The 17,636-nt window shown below is 48.0% G+C and overlaps 1 long non-coding RNA gene across 1 annotated transcript in view; it reads right to left on the bottom strand.

Moving 5' to 3' along the window:
- Positions 1 to 433: 433 nt before the first annotated feature.
- Positions 434 to 17,636, bottom strand: part of LOC113482322 — a 20,309-nt gene continuing 3,106 nt past the window's right edge. Inside the window, exons 2-3 of the long non-coding RNA XR_003398823.1 lie at positions 8,050 to 8,053; positions 434 to 444 (exon numbers count right to left, since the gene is read on the bottom strand). This is a non-coding gene — a long non-coding RNA (uncharacterized LOC113482322). The remainder of the gene's footprint in view (positions 445 to 8,049; positions 8,054 to 17,636) is intronic.

The following is a 17,636-nucleotide window of genomic DNA, read 5'->3' as shown; positions in this document are numbered from 1 at the left end:
AAAAGCCTAGAGGTCAGCCTCGGGTTTCCCCAGGTGCTCTCTGCCAGAGGCTCCAGCTAGGGCCATTCTCTCCAGCTGTGGTGTAGAGCATGTTCTTAACCTCCTGCTCTTCCCAGACTGGCCTGAGGGCTATTGCTTGGGCAATCTCCCGTTTAATCTGTTCAAAGGACTGTTGTTACTCAGGGCCCCATTCAAAATCGTTATTCCTAAGGGTTACGAGATAGAGAGGGCTCACAATCAGGCTGTAGTTTGGGATGTGCAACCTCCAGAACCCCACAGCGCCCAGGAAAGACTGAGTCTCCTTTTTAGAGGTTGTTGGAGCCATGGCTGTTATCTTGTTTATCACCTCCACTGGGATGTGGCGACGCCCATCTTGCCATTTTATTCCTAGGAATTGAATTTCTGTTGCAGACCTCTTAACTTTTGCTTAATGGCAAAGCCAGCCTTCAGAAGGATTTCAATTATCTTCTTTCCTTTCTCAAAGACTTTCTCGGCTGTGTTCCCCCATACAATGATGTCATCAATGTACTGCAGGGGTTCTGGAGCCCCACCTCTCTCCAGTGCAGTATGGACCAGTCCATGGCAAATGGTGGAGCTGTGGTTCCACCCCTGGGGCAATCGATTCCAGGTGTACTGGATGCCTCTCCAAGTGAATGCAAACTGTGGCCTGCACTCTGGCGCTATCGGGACGGAGCAGAACGCGTTAGCAATGTCAATCGTGGCGTACCACTTGGCTGCCTTTGACTCCAGTTCATACTGTAGCTCAAGCATGTCCGGCACTGCAGCACTCATTGCTGGCGTAACTTCATTCAGGCCACGGTAGTCCACAGTTAGCCTCCATTCACCATTAGGCTTTCTCACTGGCCATATAGGACTGTTGAAGGGGGAATGAGTTTTGCTGATCACGTTCTGGCTTTCTAGTTGATCGATCAGCTGATGGATGGGGACCAGGGAATCTCTGTTGGTGCGATACTGCCACCGGTGCACCGTCCTGGTAGCAATCGGCACTCGCTGCTCCTCGACCTTGAGCCGCCCCACCACTGAGGGATCCTCTGAGAGGCCGGGTAAGGTGGACAACTGTTCAACCTCCTCCAGGGCTGCTACACCAAAAGCCCACCGGTACCCTTTTGGCTCTTTGAAGTACTCTCTCCTGTGATAGCCTATGCCCAGGATGCACGGGTCATCTGGGCCAGTCACAATGGGTGCTTATTCCAGTCCTTCCCAGTCAGGCTCACTTCAGCTTCCAATAGGGTCAGCTGTTGAGTTCCCCCTGTCACTCCGGAGATATAGATGGATTTAACCCCACTGTAGCTCAGTGGATCAGGGTGCACTGTGCGCCAGTGTCCACCAAAGCCTTATATTCTTGTGGGTCTGATGTGCCAGGCCATCATATCCACACTGTTCAGTAAATCCGATTGTCCCTTTCCTCCCCCTGCCTGGAGGCAGGGCCCCTCTAATCCTGCTCAGCAACACTCACTTCTTGTGAGAATGCTTCCTGCAAGAATGATTCACTGGTCCCCTCAAGAGGGTCAGACATAACGTTGGCCATTCTATTCTGTCTAGGGGATTTCTGACTGGACACTGGAGCTGCACTTTTCTTGGAGGACTCCCCTTTTGTGATGGTCTTCCCTTTCAGCTGCTCTACTCGTGCAGCTTGGGCAGCAGTGGGCTGTCCGTCCCACCTCCTCATGTTTGCTCCAAGGTCGTAGAGGAAAAACCACAGGGTGCCCGTGGTGTGTAACTTCTGATGCCTTTCTCTTGGGGGTGAAACATTTACTTCTAATGGCTGAGACATTGGCCCGTGCAGGTGAATATAGGACATGTCCTCTTCCACTTTCTAGAGCCTTGGAGACAGTTCCTTTATAGCTGAAAACCAGGAATGTTGAGATGAAGGGAGATTTCCCTCATATTGCCAGAGCTTGCCAACCTCTTCATCCACAGTTTGAGTGTGGGTTTCTGTCCACCAGGACACTATTGCCAATGCTTTTGAGTGCGCTTCTGGTGTGCTCTTCAGGAACTTTCGCCACATCAGGTGTGTGCAAGGGGCCTGATCTGGGTCCATGGGTGACTGCTCATTATTCAGATCACCATAAATCTTATCAAACACGGCCAGGTCCCTGAGATTCTGAATGCCTTTCTCCATGTTGGTCCATTTGCTTAGCTGACATAGGATATCATTCTTGTAGGGGTACCTCTCCGTTACACTGAACAGGAGTCTCCTTCAAAGGCTGAGGGTTTGAGTCTGTTTCCCTATTTCCCTATCAATGCCAGCCTCCTTGGCCAAAGATCCAGCTGCTTGGCCTCTCTCCCCTCCATCTCAAAAGCACTGGCTCCATTGTTCCAGCATAGGAGCAGCCAGGTGCAAATCTGCTCACCTCCCAGGCAGCTGAAATATTTCCGCATATCTCGCAACTCAGTCGGGGATAGAGATCGGATGATCACAACTGGCCCTTCCTCCTGATCCCATGCAGGGCCTGGCTCATCCCCTTCCCCCACTTTGTCAACTGACTTTCTGGTATATTTTGTTTTCTGTATCGGGGCGACTGACACTGGCACTGGCTGGCTCTCTGGCTCAGTCACTGTGCTGGTGGAGGTGACTATACTGACTCTGCCTGTCCCCCCGCCCAGCTGCTGTACCAGTGAGTTCACTCTCAGGTCCTGCAGCCCTTTCTCCCCCTTGAGGGCAGTGAGTGGTATTTAAAATGACACGGTAGGCACGGGCAGGTCCCCTACACATCGCAGAGATTTGTGTCACCTGGGTTTTGCCGGATTACTAACACACCCTTTCTAAGCACTCCACCAGTTTATCAGGGCTCTGCATTTGTTTGGGAGTGAAATTCCAAAGCATTGGAGGTGACCACTGACCCAGTCATTTGCCCATCTTTTCCCACACCCCTTGCCCCTCACTATTATCTAACCTCGAGGCAGGTTTCTGGGTACTGCTATTGTTAAAGAAATGCCGCATGGCCAAGAACAAGATCTGGCAGGCATTCAGAAGGCATTGTGCCCCAAATACCCTGGCCTGAATGCCCCAAGGATAATTGAAACTCCCCCAAAGCCAAGAGGATCTCTTCCCCTGGCTCGCCCATAGAGGGGGTGAGACCCCTAACAAAAGCCAAGGCAGCAAACAGCTACCAGCCAGCCGTCCTCCCACCCACCCATCCCCCCCCCCCACACAGAGCGATACAAACACATTATAAGCAGTCAGTGACCAGTATAACAAAACAAGCCCCTTTATACCTTTATACATTTCCCAACAACATCAAAAACCAGCACTGGAATCACACAGTGGATATAAGGAATAATCCAGCCCCACCACACAAGCAAGTGGGCCAGCATTGCAAACATTTTCTTATCAAGCAGTACAAATACAAGCAGGAAGAAAAAAAAAAAAAGAAATGTACCCAACAGATTGCTCCAACACACTCTGGTCATGGTCTGTCCCTTTTTGAACCTTATTTCATCCCTCTTGTGCCCCACGTTGGTTTGCCAAAAAAGGCTGTGATAGTTTTAGGCCCTGCCAGGACAGAAGACCACGTTGCCATTGTCCCTCCCCCACCCTCAGCCGGTCAGGCTGGAAGTTAAGCACAAACCCTGGGGTTGAAATAAGGAAAGATTTAATACAACAGTGTAATAAATAACAATCTGAAAAACAGCAATAGCAATAACAACAACAATAAACACTAATAACAGTGAACAAGACAAAAACTATACAGAGAAATACTGCAGTGAACACAGCCAGCCTGTTGCGTGTGCTTCCCGCGACCAATGCCACAAAGGAAAAATCTTCCCACGCTGCCACACCAGACCTGACATCAGCATGGTATGAATAACCCGGCTGGAGATCCCTTCCCACTCTCTGCTGGGGAAACTTAACCCTATCCTAGCTGAACCAGGACAGCATCATATCGCCTTTTGATAGAGCAGCCTCTGTCTTTGCTAAGCTAATTACGTATGTTTTAATCCTGCCTGATAAACAGAACTCCCCTTGTTCTTACCACAGTTCACGCCTCACTTGTTATCTGGTAGACTTCTTTATTTCTTTTGTCAAGATATAAAGGCCTCTTCTTCCAAGGCAAGAAATAATAAGCATTAAAAACTAGTACAGAGTGAAACTTTCGCTCTGTACAGGCAAAATACTTTATGAATTCAGAGCAAACAATTTTTTTTGTTTGCACTCACTCACCTATTCACTCTGTTCCTCTCCCTATGGCCTCACATCTGACTTTTACCGATTCCCATTTCCTAAGAGGTATCTGTAGTGTTTCCATCTCTAAATGCCTTCACAGAGCTTTTCCAGACTGTCTTTCTTGACTGTCTCCAAGAATAGATTTTTCTTCTGTCTAGACCCAGCCAGCTTGGTAGTGTACCATCCCTGGAGCACAAGACAGTGTTTGAGGTTGCTCTGAGCAGCCAGTGGTAGTAGCAGCAGCAGCAGCAAAAGGAGCTGGGCTGCATGTCCTATGGCTTTGTCTATCATGAGTAATAGGAATGTGTGTCACCTCAGCCCTCACCCAGCAGTGGCCCTCCTCCACAGTTACAAACCACTTTGTGAAGATTGTTCCTCTTCTGAAACAGACCTGTCTTGATGTCCTGGTTCAGCTAGGATAGAGTCAAGTTTTCCCCAGCAGAGAGAGAGGGGGAAGGGATCTCCAGCCAGATTATTCATACCATGCTGACATCAGGTCCAGGGGCGGAGCCTTCTTACTTTCACTTCTGGTTTGGGGGTTGCCATACATGCGGCGGGCTTGCTCCTTGACCATTTTGCGGTATTTCTCTGTATATCTTTTGTCTTGTTCACTGTTATTGCTGTTTATTGTTGTTATCATTGCCACTGCTGCTATTCAGATTGTTTTATCACTCTGTTGTATTAAATTTTCTTCTTATTTTTAGCCGGGGTCTGTGTTTAACTTCCAGCCCGACCAGCTGCGGGTGGGGGAAGGGAAACAGCAACGTGCTCTCCGGTCCCGGCAGAGGTAAAACCTGCACATTTTAAATTGGCGCCCAACGTGGGGCAGACCCTGACCAGAGTGTGATAAAGCAATCTGTTGGGTGTAATCTTTCTGTTTGTATTTGTGTTTGTTTGATAAGAAAATGTTTGCAATGCTGGCCCATTTGCTTGCGTGTTGGGGGTGGATTAATCCTTATATCCAGTGTATAATCCCAGTGGTGGTGTTTGTTATCGGTGGAAAATGTGTAAAGGGTCTTATGTTGTTATATGGGCTATTGAATGCTTATAATGCCTTTATATCTCTGTGTGTGGGGGCGGGCTGGTACCTGTTTGCCATTTGTGCTTTTGTTAGGGGTCGCACCCCCTCTGTGGGTGAGCCAGGAGAAGAGATCCTCTTGGCTTTGGGGCAGTTCAGTTCTCCTTGGAGCCTGAAAGCCAGCGTGATAGTGGCACTATGCCTTCTGAATGTCTGCCTGATTTCGATTTTGGCCATGCATCATTTCTCTAACAATAGCAGTGCCCGGAAACCTGCCCCGAGGTCAGATAATACTGAGTGGCAAGGTGTGTGGGAAAAGATGGGCAAAGGCCTGAGTCGATGGGCATCCCAATGCTTTGGAACTACACGAATGCAAAGCCCTGAGAAGCTGATGGAGTGCTTAGAAAGGGTGTGTTACCAAGCTGGCAAAAAACAGGAGACACAAATCGCTGCAATGTGTTGGGGACTTGCCCATGCCTACCGTGTCCTCTTTAATACCACCCACTGCCCTCAAAGGGAAGAAAAGGCCACACAAAAAATATCTGAAGTGGGAGCACAGGCAGAGCCAGTCTCAGTTGCCTCCACCAGCACACAGACTGAGCCAGAGAGCCAGGCAGTGACAGTGTCAGTCGCCCCGATACAGAAAACCAAATATACCAGAAAGTTCGCAGAGTGAGGGATGAGGATGAGCCAGGCCCATCAGGGGAACAGGAGGAAGGACCAGAGGTGATCGTCCGATCTCTGTCCCTGACTGAGCTGCGAGATATGTGGAGAGATTTCGGCCACCTGGGAGGTGAGCAGATTTGCACCTGGCTGCTCCGATGCTGGGACAATGGAGCCAGTGCTTTTGAGATGGAGGGGAGAGAGGCCAAGCAGCTGGGATCTTTGGCCAAGGATGCTGGCATTGATACAGAAATAGGGAAACAGACTCAAACCCTCAGCCTTTGGAAGCGACTCCTGTTCAGTGTAAGGGAGAGGCACCCCTACAAGGATGATATCCTATGTCAGCTGGGCAAATGGACCACCATGGAGAAAGGCATCCAGAACCTCAGGGAACAGGTTGTGTTTGCGATGATCTATGGTGATCTGAATAATGAGCAGTCACCCATGGACCCAGATCAGGCCCCTTGCACACACCCGATGTGGCAAAAGTTCCTGAAGAGCGCACCAGAAGCGCACTCAAAAGCATTGTCAATAGTGTCCTGGTGGACAGACACCCACACTCTAACAGTGGATGGAGTGGTTGGCAAGCTCTGGCAATATGAGGGAAATCTCCCTTCATCTCAACATTCCCTGGTCTCAGCTGTGGAGGAACTGTCTCAGAGGGTCCAGAAAGTGGAAGAGGACATGTCCTACATTCCACCTGCACGGGCTGATGTCTCAGCCATTAGAAGTAAATGTTTCACCACCCAAGAGAAAGGCAGCAGAAGGTACACACCATGAGGCACCCTGTGGTTTTTCCTCCGAGATCATGGAGGAAACATGAGGAGGTGGGATGGACAGCCCACTGCTGCCCTAGCTGCACAAGTAGAGCAGCTGAAAGGGAAGACCATCACAAAAGGGGAGTCCTCTAAGAAGAGCGCAGCTCCAGTATCCAGTCATAAATACCACAGACAGAATAGAATGTGAACGTTATGTCTGACCCCTCTTGAGGGGACCGGTGAATCATTCATGCAAGAAGTGAGTGATGATGAGCAGGATTAGAGGGGCCCTGCCTCCAGCCAAGTAGAGGAAAGGGACAATCGGATTTACTGGACAGCGAAGATCTGATGGCCTGGCACATCAGACCCACAAGAGTATAAGGCTTTGGACACTGGGACACAGTGCACACTGATGCCATCGAGCTACAGTGGGGTTGAATCCATCTGTATCTCTGGAGTGACAAGGGGATCCAAACAGCTGACCCTACTGGAAGCTGAAGTGAGCCTGACAGGGAAGGACTGTCATAATCACCCCATTGTGACTGGCCCAGATGACCCGTGCATCCTGGGCATAGGCTATCACAGGAGAGAGTACTTCAAAGAGCCAAAAGGGTACCGGTGGGCTTTTGGTGTAGCAGCCCTGGAGGAGGTTGAACAGTTGTCCACCTTACCCGGCCTCTCAGAGGATCCCTCAGTGGTGGGGCGGCTCAAGGTTGAGGAGCAGCGAGTGCCGATTGCTACCAGGACGGTGCACCGGTGGCAGTAATGCACCAACAGAGATTCCCTGGTCCCCATCCATCAGCTGATCGATCAACTAGAAAGCCAGAACGTGATCAGCAAAACTCATTCCCCCTTCAACAGTCCTATATGGCCAGTGAGAAAGCCTAATGGTGAATGGAGGCTAACTGTGGACTACCGTGGCCTGAATGATGTTACGCCAGCAATGAGTGCTGCAGTGTCGGTCATGCTAGAGTTCCAGTATGAACTGGAGTCGAAGGCAGCCAAGAGGTATGCCACGATTGACATTGCTAACACGTTCTTCTCCATTCCAATAGCGCCAGAGTGCAGGCCACAGTTTGCATTCACTTGGAGAGGCATCCAGTACACCTGGAATCGATTGCCCCAGGGGTGGAACCACAGCTCCATTTGTCATGGACTGGTCCATACTGCAATGGTGAAAGGTGGGGCTCCAGAACACCTGCAGTATACTGATGACATCATTGTATGGGGGAACACAGCCGAGGAAGTCTTTGAGAAAGGGAGGAAAATCATTGAAATCCTCCTGAAGGCCGGCTTTGCCGTTAAGCAAAAGAAAGTTAAGGGTCCTGCAACAGAAATTCAATTCCTAGGAATAAAATGGCAAGATGGGCGTCGCCACATCCCAGTGGAGGTGATAAACAAGATAACATCCATGGCCCCACCAACCTCTAAAAAGGAGACTCAGTCTTTCCTGGGCGCTGTGGGGTTCTGGAGGATGCACATCTCGAACTACAGCCTGATTGTGAGCCCTCTCTATCTCGTAACCCTTAGGAATAACGATTTTGAATGGGGCCCTGAGCAAAAACAATCCTTTGAACAAATTAAGTGGGAGATTGCCCAAGCAGTAGCCCTCAGGCCAGTCCGGGAAGGGCAGGAGGTTAAGAACATGCTCTACACCACAGCTGGAGAGAATGGCCCTAGCTGGAGCCTCTGGCAGAGAGCACCTGGGGAAACCCGAGGCTGACCTCTAGGCTTTTGGAGCTGGGGATACAAAGGCACTGAAGCTAATTATACACCAACTGAGAAGGAGATACTGGCAGCATACGAAGGAGTTCGGGCTGCCTCAGAAGTGGTCGGCACTGAAACACAGCTCCTCCTGGCACCCTGACTGCTGGTGCTGGGGTGGATGTTCAAAGGAAAGGCCTCCTCCACGCATCATGCAACCAATGCCACGTAGAGTAAATGGTTTGCGTTGATAACACAATGGACTCGAATAGGGAAGCCCTGTAGCTCAGATATATTAGAGGTGATAACAATCTGGCCAGAGAGCAAAGATTCCGGGATGTCACCAGAACAGGAGGTGACACGTGCTAAGGAGGCCCCACCATACAATGAGCTGCCGGATGAGGAGAAGCGATATGCCCTGTTCACTGATGGGTCTTGTCATTGTGGGAAAACATCCACTGTGGAAGGCTGCTGTATGGTGTCCCACACGACGGGTCACTGAGGCTGCTGAGGGACAGGGTGAATAGAGCCAGTTTGTGGAGGTGAAAGCAGTCCAGCTTGCTTTGGATATTGCTCAGCGGGAAAAGTGGCCGAGGGTCTACCTCTACACCGACTCGTGGGCAGTAGCGAATACCCTGTGGAAATGGCTGCAGCAATGGAAGCAGAACAACTGGCAATGTAAGTGTAAAACCGTCTGGGCTGCTGAAGTATGGCAGGACATTGCACCCTGTGTGGAAAACCTCATTGTGAAGGTGCGCCATGTGGATGCCCATGTACACAAGAGCCGGGCCACTGATGAACATCGACATAAACCAGCAGGCAGACCAAGCTGCTAAGATTAGAGTGGCTCAGGTGGACTTGCACTGGCAGCACAAAGGTGAACTGTTCATAGCTCGGTGGGCCCATGAGACCTCGGGCCACCAAGGTAGAGATGCAACATACAGGTGGGCTCGAGATTGAGGAGTGGACCTTACTTTTGACACCATTGCAGAGATCATCCACGGATGTGAGACATGAGCTACAATCAAACATGCCAAGCGGGTGAAGCCCCAGCGAAATGGAGAGCGATGGCTGAAATATAAATATGGAGAGGCCTGGCAGATCAACTACATCACACTGCCACAGACCCCCCCACAGGAAGCGCCACATGCTCACAATGGTGGAAGAAACCACTGGATGGCTGGAAAATTACCCAGCGCCACACACCACTGCTCAAAACACCATCCTGGGCCTTGAAACCCAAGTCCTGTGGTGACACGGCACCCCAGAGAGAATTGAGTCAGACAACAGAACCCACTTCCAAAACAACGTCATCAATGCCTTGTCAGAAGAACATGGCATTGAGTGGGTCTACCACATCCCCTATCACACACCAGCCTCTGGGAAAATTGAGCGCTACAATGGACTGTTAAAAACCACACTGAAAGTACTGGGAGGTGGGACCTTCAAAGACTGGGACATGCATCTAGCAAAGGCCACCTGGCTAGTCAACACAAGAGGATCTGCCAGTCAAGCTGGCCTGGCTCATTCGAAACCTCCACGTGCTGTAGATGGGGATAAAGTCCCTGTGGTGCGCGTGAGGAATATATTGGGAAAAAAGGTCTGGTTTAGTCCTGTGCCAGGCAAAGGCAAAGGCAAACCCATCCACGGGATTGCTTTTGCCCAAGGACCTGGGTGTACCTGGTGGGTGACGCAGGACAATGGAGAGGTCCGATGTGTACCACAGGGAGACTTGATTCTGGGTGAGAACATGCCATAAATTATGCTGTGCCTGTGTAAATTATTACTTTATTATTGTTAACTGCTAAATGGCAGCTGGACATGATGCAGATGGTATAGAATAAAGGGGTGGATTATGTCCTGGTTCAGCTAGGATAGAGTCAAGTTTTCCCCAGCAGAGAGAGAGGGGGAAGGGATCTGCAGCCAGGTTATTCATACCATGCTGACGTCAGGTCCAGGGGCAGAGCCTTCTTACTTTCGCTCCTGGTTTGGGGGTTGCCATACACGTGGCGGGCTTGCTCCTTGACTATTTTGTGGTATTTCTCTGTATATCGTTTGTCTTTTTCACTGTTATTGCTGTTTATTGCTGTTATCATTGTCACTGCTACTATTCAGATTGTTTTATCACTATGTTGTATTAAATTCTTATTTTTAGCCGGTGTCTGTGTTTAACTTCCAGCCCTACCAGCTGCAGGTGGTGGAAGGGCAACAGCAACGTGCTCTCCGATCCCGGCAGGGGTTAAACCTGCACACTTGATATCCTGTCTCTTCTCTCTGCTTTGCATCCTCTGTCATGTGCATTGGGAGTGGTAGATAGGCTGATAGTGTAAAGTAGCCTTTGCTAAAGTAGGGGGTAGTTTGAGGTGTAAAACCTGATGTCAGGATCATATTTCTACCTGTGTACTTTGGAGCTTCTGACTTCTCTCCACTTTGTGATGAATGGCAGGAGGAGGGAAAAGGAGGTGTGGGAAGCCACCTTGGTTTTGTTAAGGGAAGAATGCTTAATGTACAGTAAATTTCTCATATTTCCAACTCATTCTGGCACACGTTTGCCAAGATTTAAGAGTTATAGGCCCATAAGTCAAATACCTTGCAAAATAGGTTCCTTTATTCTCCCATTTTTCACCTGAGCTTGTAAGCAGACCCCATATATCTTTGGGTCACTCTGCAGTACAGATTTCTTCCATGTTCTATTCTGTTCCCTTATGTCAGTTGAACTCTAGCAGAGAGGTGATGTATGAATATATTTCATCAAAATAAACACGCACAGAGCCTGGTGGTGGTGATCAAACAAAAGCTGTATCACAGATACAGCATGCCAGGAGGTGTATTCAGATTTTTTTCTGGTTATTACCCAGTGGCTCCTATGAGCAGCACCAAAACTGCTTTATCACAGCAGATACACCAACATCTATCATGTTAGCTACATGGCCCACACCCTGTCATTGCTCCAGTGGCTGAGTGCTTCACAGCATGTCTCTTCCCTTGAAGCCACACTCAGAAGAAGATAAACGTTCCCACCTCTGTTTCATGGTGGGATAACTGAGATACCACCAAGGTAATTAATTTACCCATGGGACTGTTTTTGAGGATTAAGTATGACTAGGAAGAGAAGGCATCCACCTGATAAATAGAGATGGATAAAAAGCAGAGGCATTCAGTGGTTTGTTTTTTTTTTTTTTTTTCCTCAGTCTTTAATATTACTGATAGACATTGGGCTGCCTGGTCCTCTGAGTTAAAGGACCATGGCTGTGGGAACAGTGACATTAGGAAACATTTCCATACCAAGAGGGTGGTCACACATTGAAACAGGCTTCCTAGAAAGGTGGTCAGTGCCCCAAGCCTGTCAGTACTTAAGAGGCTTTTGGACAGGCAGTTGGACTGGATGATTGTTGTAGGTTACTTCCAACTAGCTATGCTATACTACTCTTCCATTGTGAGGGTGGTTGACCACTGGAACAGACTGCCCAGAGAGGCTGTACAGCCTCTACCCTTTGAGATATTCAAAACTCAACCAAGCATGACCCTGAGCAACTTTTCTGGTCTGAGCAGAAGGGCTGAAGAAGACCAACTCCAGAAGCACCTTCCAAACTCAACAGCTCTGCCATTCTGTGCTTCTGTGGGTCATGCAGAGCTCTTGGGCTGGGGCCTGGCTGAAGATTTCACCACAGTGTTAGTGGTGAAGTAACCTTAAAATGCCTTAATTTTCTTAGAAGTGGGAGGCAGCAGTGTTGTCCCTCAGCACAGACTTTTCTTGCTTTAGATATGTTTGGGGGTTTAGTGTTAGGTGAAAGCTTATGGCCCAGTGTATGCACTCATCTATCAATTTTTAATAAAGCTGCTAGTGGTTTTTTCTGTACTGTTATGGCTGTTAGGGAAACACCCCATCTTCACTGGTTTCTCTGAGCAACCAAACACCAGGCCACATAAGGAGGGAGGATGCTCAGTCAGATCTATATGTTCAATGGCTTTTTAGCAGGTTGTGAGCTGAATATTAAGCTAGTTCCCACTGTTCTCTCTGCTATTACCCCAAAACACTACCACAGTCTTTAGTAGGTGCAATGACTTTTTTTGAACACCTTTCAGCATTTTTCCCCTGCACCCGCTCTCTGAGAGACCTGACACAGAGGTGAAATGGCTTCATGGCTCTGTTGGGTTTGTGTGTGGTGGGGTTTTTGGTAGCAGTGGAAGGGCTACAGAGGTAGCTCCTGTGACAAGCTTCTAGAAGCTTCCCCGGCTCCAAGTCAGACCCACCTCTGGCCAACGCTGAGCCAATTAGTGAAGGTGGCTGTGTCTCTGTGATAATGTATTTAAGAAGGGGAACCTGAGAGGAGGGGGAGAGTAAGGGAAATACCTATGTGAACACCAAGATCAGTTGAAGAAAGCAGAGGGAGGTGCATCAGAGCAGAGATTCTCCTGCAGCCTGTGGTAAAGACCACGGTGAAGCTGTCTGTCTCTCTGCAGCCTATGGGGTCAGTGGTGGAGCAGATACTCACCTGCAGCCTGTGGAGAATGCCACACTGGAGGGGATGGCTGCACCTGAAGAAGGCATGTTTCTATAAATTGAATAACAGCAAAAGGAGGATTAGGGAAAATCTCCCTCCTTTACTGGATGCAGAGGGAAACATGGTAACAAAGGGTGAGGAAAGGGTTGAGGTGCTCAATGCCTACTTTGCCTCAGTCTTTAGCAGTGGAACTGGCTGTTCCCTGGACACCCAGTCCCATGAGCTGGGAGATGGGGAGGGGAAGCAGGTTGAGGTCAGCACAGTTGAAGAGGAGGTGCTCAGAGACCTGCTATACCCCTTGGATGCACACAAGTCTGTGGGACTGGATGGGTTACACCCAAGGGTGCTGAGGGTGTTGGCAGATGTGCTCAGGAAGCCACTTTCCATTATTTACCTGAAGTCATGGCTCCATTGGACTGGAGGGTGGCAAATGTGACACCCATCTACAAGAGAGGCAGAAAGGAGGATCCAGGAAACTACAGACCTGTCAGTCTGACCTTGGTGCCAGTTTGGGGCACCTCAGTACAAGAGAGATATCGAGGTGTGGGAGCGAGTGCAGAGGAGGGCGATAAAGCTGGTGAAGGACCTGGAGAACAAATCCTATGAGGAGCGATTGAAGGAGCTGGGAATGTTTAGTTTGAGGAGAAGGCTGAGGGGAGACCTCACCACTCTCAAACTACCTGAAAGACATTGTAGAGAGGTTGGTGCTGGTCTCTTGTCACAGGTACTTAGTGACAGAACAAGAGGGAATGGCTTTAAACTGCAATAGGGGAGGTTTAGGCTGGACATTAGGAAAAAAAATTTCACAGAAAGTGGTCAGAGAGTGGAATAGGCTGCCCAGGAATGTGGTGGAGTCACCATTCCTGGATGTGTTTAAGGGTCATTTAGACGAGATGCTGGGGGATATGGTGTAGGGGAGAACTTTGTAGAGTAGGGCTGATGGTTGGACTCAATGATCCCAAGGGTCTTTTCCAACCTGAATAATTAAAAAAAAAAAAAAAAAAAGGCAGTGACTCTGAGGGAAGCCCATGCTGGAGTAGTCTGTTACTGGGAGGACTGCAGCCTGTGGCAGGGACCCACGCTGTAGTAGTTTGTGAAGAGTTGCAGCCCAAAGGAAGGACTCACATCAGAGAAGTTTAAGGAGGACTGTGTTCTGTGGGAGGGACCTCACACTGAAGCAGGGGAAAAGTGTGATGAGTCCTCCCCCTGAGGAGACAGGAGCACTGGAAACAATGGGTGATGAACTGACCTCAACCCTCATCCCCTGCACCACTGAGGGGAAGGAGATAGAGAAATAGGGAGCAAAACTGAGCCTGGGAAGAAAGGAGGGGTTGGGGAAAGGTGCTTTTAAGATGTGGTTGTATTTCTCACTGTCCTGCTCTGATTGGCTAATTGCTGGTGTTTTCTTCCCTAATTGAGTCTGTCTTTTGCCCATGACCATAATAGTTGAGTCATCCTTCCCTGTCCTTGTCTCAGTCAGGAGCCTTCTGTTTTATTTTCTCTTCCCCAACTGTGCTGGTTTAAGCCCTGCCAGGACCAGAGAGCACGTTGCTGTTGCCCTTCACCCACCCTCAGCCAGTCGGGCTGGAAGTTAAGCACAGACCCCAGGCTGAAATAAGAAGAAATTTAGTACAACAGTGTGATAAAACAATCTGAACAACAGTAGCAATTATAACAACAATAAACAGCAATAACAGTGGACAAGACAAACGATATACAGAGAAATACCGCAAAGTGGTCAGGGAACAAGCCCGCCGCGTGTGTGTGTGCAGCCCCAAAACCAAAAGCGAAAGTAAAAAAGGCTCCGCCCCTGGACCTGGCGTCAGCATGGTATGAATAACCCCGCTGGAGATCCCTTCCCCCTCTCTCTCTCTGCTGGGGAAAGCTTGACCCTATCCTAGTTGAACCAGGACACCAACCCTGAGTGAGAAGGAGTGAATGAGCAGCAATTTCCTACTACCTCCTAACCTACCCCCGTGTGGATGTAAAAGGTGGCTGCAGCATGATGATTAGAAGAAGCCTAGGCAGGGATGACAAGCCAATGTATATGAATGTCTGTGGCAGGAACTTGCAGAGAAGGATCCTGTTCCTCCTAGTTCCCCTTATGGGGAAATCTTCCCATTACCATACAGCTAAGGACTTGCATATGTCCCTTGAAACTGTATTTCATAATTAGTTTTCCAAGTGATGGTAGTGGTGGAGAGGAAGGTTACTACCACCAATCTTCTCTCCCATTGTAGGAAAGCATTAAGTGCCCATAAAACCCCAAGTGTTTGGGTTTGGTTTTTTTCCCCTCTCAAATGGAGGATGGCGACCTCCAGCATGGGCTGTTCATCATGGCTAAACTGCTGCTTGTTTTTATGGCAATAGAGGAAACAGTCAGCTATCTGAAGAGAGTGTGGAAGTGGGGAGAGGAAGAGTAAATCACCTGAGGAAAAAAGGATCTTGTGGTTGGCAATGGAAGATAGGCAGCAGGGGATACAAGTAGGCACTCAGTGCCAATGTCATATGGCAAGAAGACAAAACACTCTGGTCTTGTATGGAGTGTACAGTAGAGCTCTTAAGGAAGTAAAAGTCCTGCACATCACCACCATGAGCATTCTTGTAGGAGTGCTGCAGGGGCAGGTGGGGAGTTAGGGTCATCCCATGCCTGGTGGAGGTGCCTTAGGCACTTGCATGGGGACAGCCCTTAGTAATGACCAAAGAGGATAGTGCAGTTACTTACATGATTGTAACCGCTCCTCAGCATTAATGCATGCAGGATGTTGGCCTTAAGTTTGAAATGTTCCCAAGAAAGGGCTGACTACAGTCTTGGCACTAAAAGCTAGTAATTAGCAATATTTCACATCCTTCACCAAGGCTAATCCTGGAAAAGATAAACTGATATAATAAAGAAATGGCTAGAGAAATCACAACTGCAAATACATTAAAATTTTATGTGAGGAGAATAAGAAACTTATTTACACGTATAAAATGTTTGTTAAAATGAGACAGCAGGAAGTAACAGGCCTTTCTAACTGTCATTTCCCATTCAACTACAACCTGTAGTAGACACTAAAAGAAGTTTATTCTTTCTTTCAAATGAGTATGCACTCCTATATTTTTCTATTCTGTGATACTTCATGAGCACCTGCATTTAATTCCACACTTATTTTAGCTTTGTGCAGTAGTTAAAGAAATTAAAGTTGCCTATATGGTCTGATTCAGTAACTCGTTAGATGTATGTGGCTGATAGGGAAATTTGGTAGTTAACAGATGGTTTTAGAGTCTCTAGAAATTTAAGACATCTGGAGAAACAACACAGTTTTTGCTAGGGAAGCTAACAGTGAGATGAAAATCTCAAGATTTTGCCTCTTGACTGTTATCAAGTGTACCTGGAGCTGATGAACTCATCTTTTATCAGTCTTGAATGACAAATTAAATACATCCCTGGTTTGTTTGGTAGTGTAGAACCGGTATTTTGCCACACACAAGCAAAATCAGGGAGGGTGGCTTTAGTGCCCTGTCACCAGGCATAGCAGGAGGCACATGCTTGCACTGCAATTCAAGTGTACTTGGTCATGGTAACAAAACACAATTTAGCACTGGAGCTGGGCAGAAGTTTTCATTTGGGAATGGCACCATGACCCTGTGCCACAGACTGCATTAAATAATTCCTAGGAGTGAACTTGTCCAAGCTGGCATAGACATAGAGCAAAGACTGAAATATGTCTGAGCCTACCTGGCCATCACAGCTTTCCCTCTGCTTTCCCAGGTGGTGCTTTGTGACTCTTGATGCCAGTTTATTCTCACTAGCTTAGTAATACGTCACTTATTGTATGGACTCCCCAAGGCACTTCCAGGCCAGAATCCCAGCTGGGGATAGGCAGATACAGGCACATTTCACCAGACTCTCCCTTTGCCCTCACCTGTAAATGCAGCGCCAAAGACAATGTGGAGTGTGCACAGGAGCCATCTGTGCCACCACACACCTTCTGAAACTTCCCTATTGAGGGTTTAAAGAGTGAGACTGAAAACATGCCCTGAAATATTGGCTGTGTTTCTTAACTTACAAAAGAAAGCCATGATCATCGCTCAGATATAAGAGCCTGAGGAGAACTTTGCTAGAGCCATGGTATGTGAAAATGGCTGTCAAGCTTCTCAGTCAAACTTAGGCATCTAAAAAAAGGTCTTTTTTTAAAAAAAAAAATTAGAATATCTAACTTCGTATTTTCACAAACCAAGCATCAGAATGAAAAAATAAGTGTTGAAATGACTCCATGGTTTGTAAAGCTCTCTTACAGGATGAGGTGAAAGAAATAAATTGAGGTTAACAAGAGACCTCAGGAAAGTGGAGATGCAGGAAATTAAACCTTACTGTTCTCAGCATTTATTTGGAGAAAAAAAAATTAATAGCATTTTGTTTTGTAGCAAACATCTTTCACAAGGGTTCCTAGCAAATATCAGCCACACATGTATTGCTTTATCAGAAAGCTGGCAAGCAACGACACAAAAAGCACAGATGGGAATGCAGAGATGGAAAAATAAACAAAAGGTATTCTGGCTTGTATCTTAAGTATTTATAAAGTACTAGCCTGGTATCTAATTATAGGCTGCGCAGGAAGTAACAGCTATAGTTAAAGTTTCTTGACCTTAACTGCATGTCTGCATGTCTTCTGTTGACTTCAACATCAGCAAATTCTTTAAGCTGCTGTTTTCCATGGTGAGTATTTGCCCCTAACTGCAGATATTCCAAACAGAATCAGCCCAACTATTTCACCTGTTTTGCAGGAAAAGAGTAGGGGGGGGGGGGACACACA

The sequence above is a fragment of the Athene cunicularia genome (assembly GCF_003259725.1).
Source record: "Athene cunicularia isolate RWA chromosome 1 unlocalized genomic scaffold, athCun1 chr1_part1, whole genome shotgun sequence".
Taxonomy (NCBI): Eukaryota; Metazoa; Chordata; class Aves; order Strigiformes; family Strigidae; genus Athene; species Athene cunicularia.
Note: the sequence above shows the minus strand (reverse complement) of the source record. Positions and strands in the feature narration are given on the sequence as shown.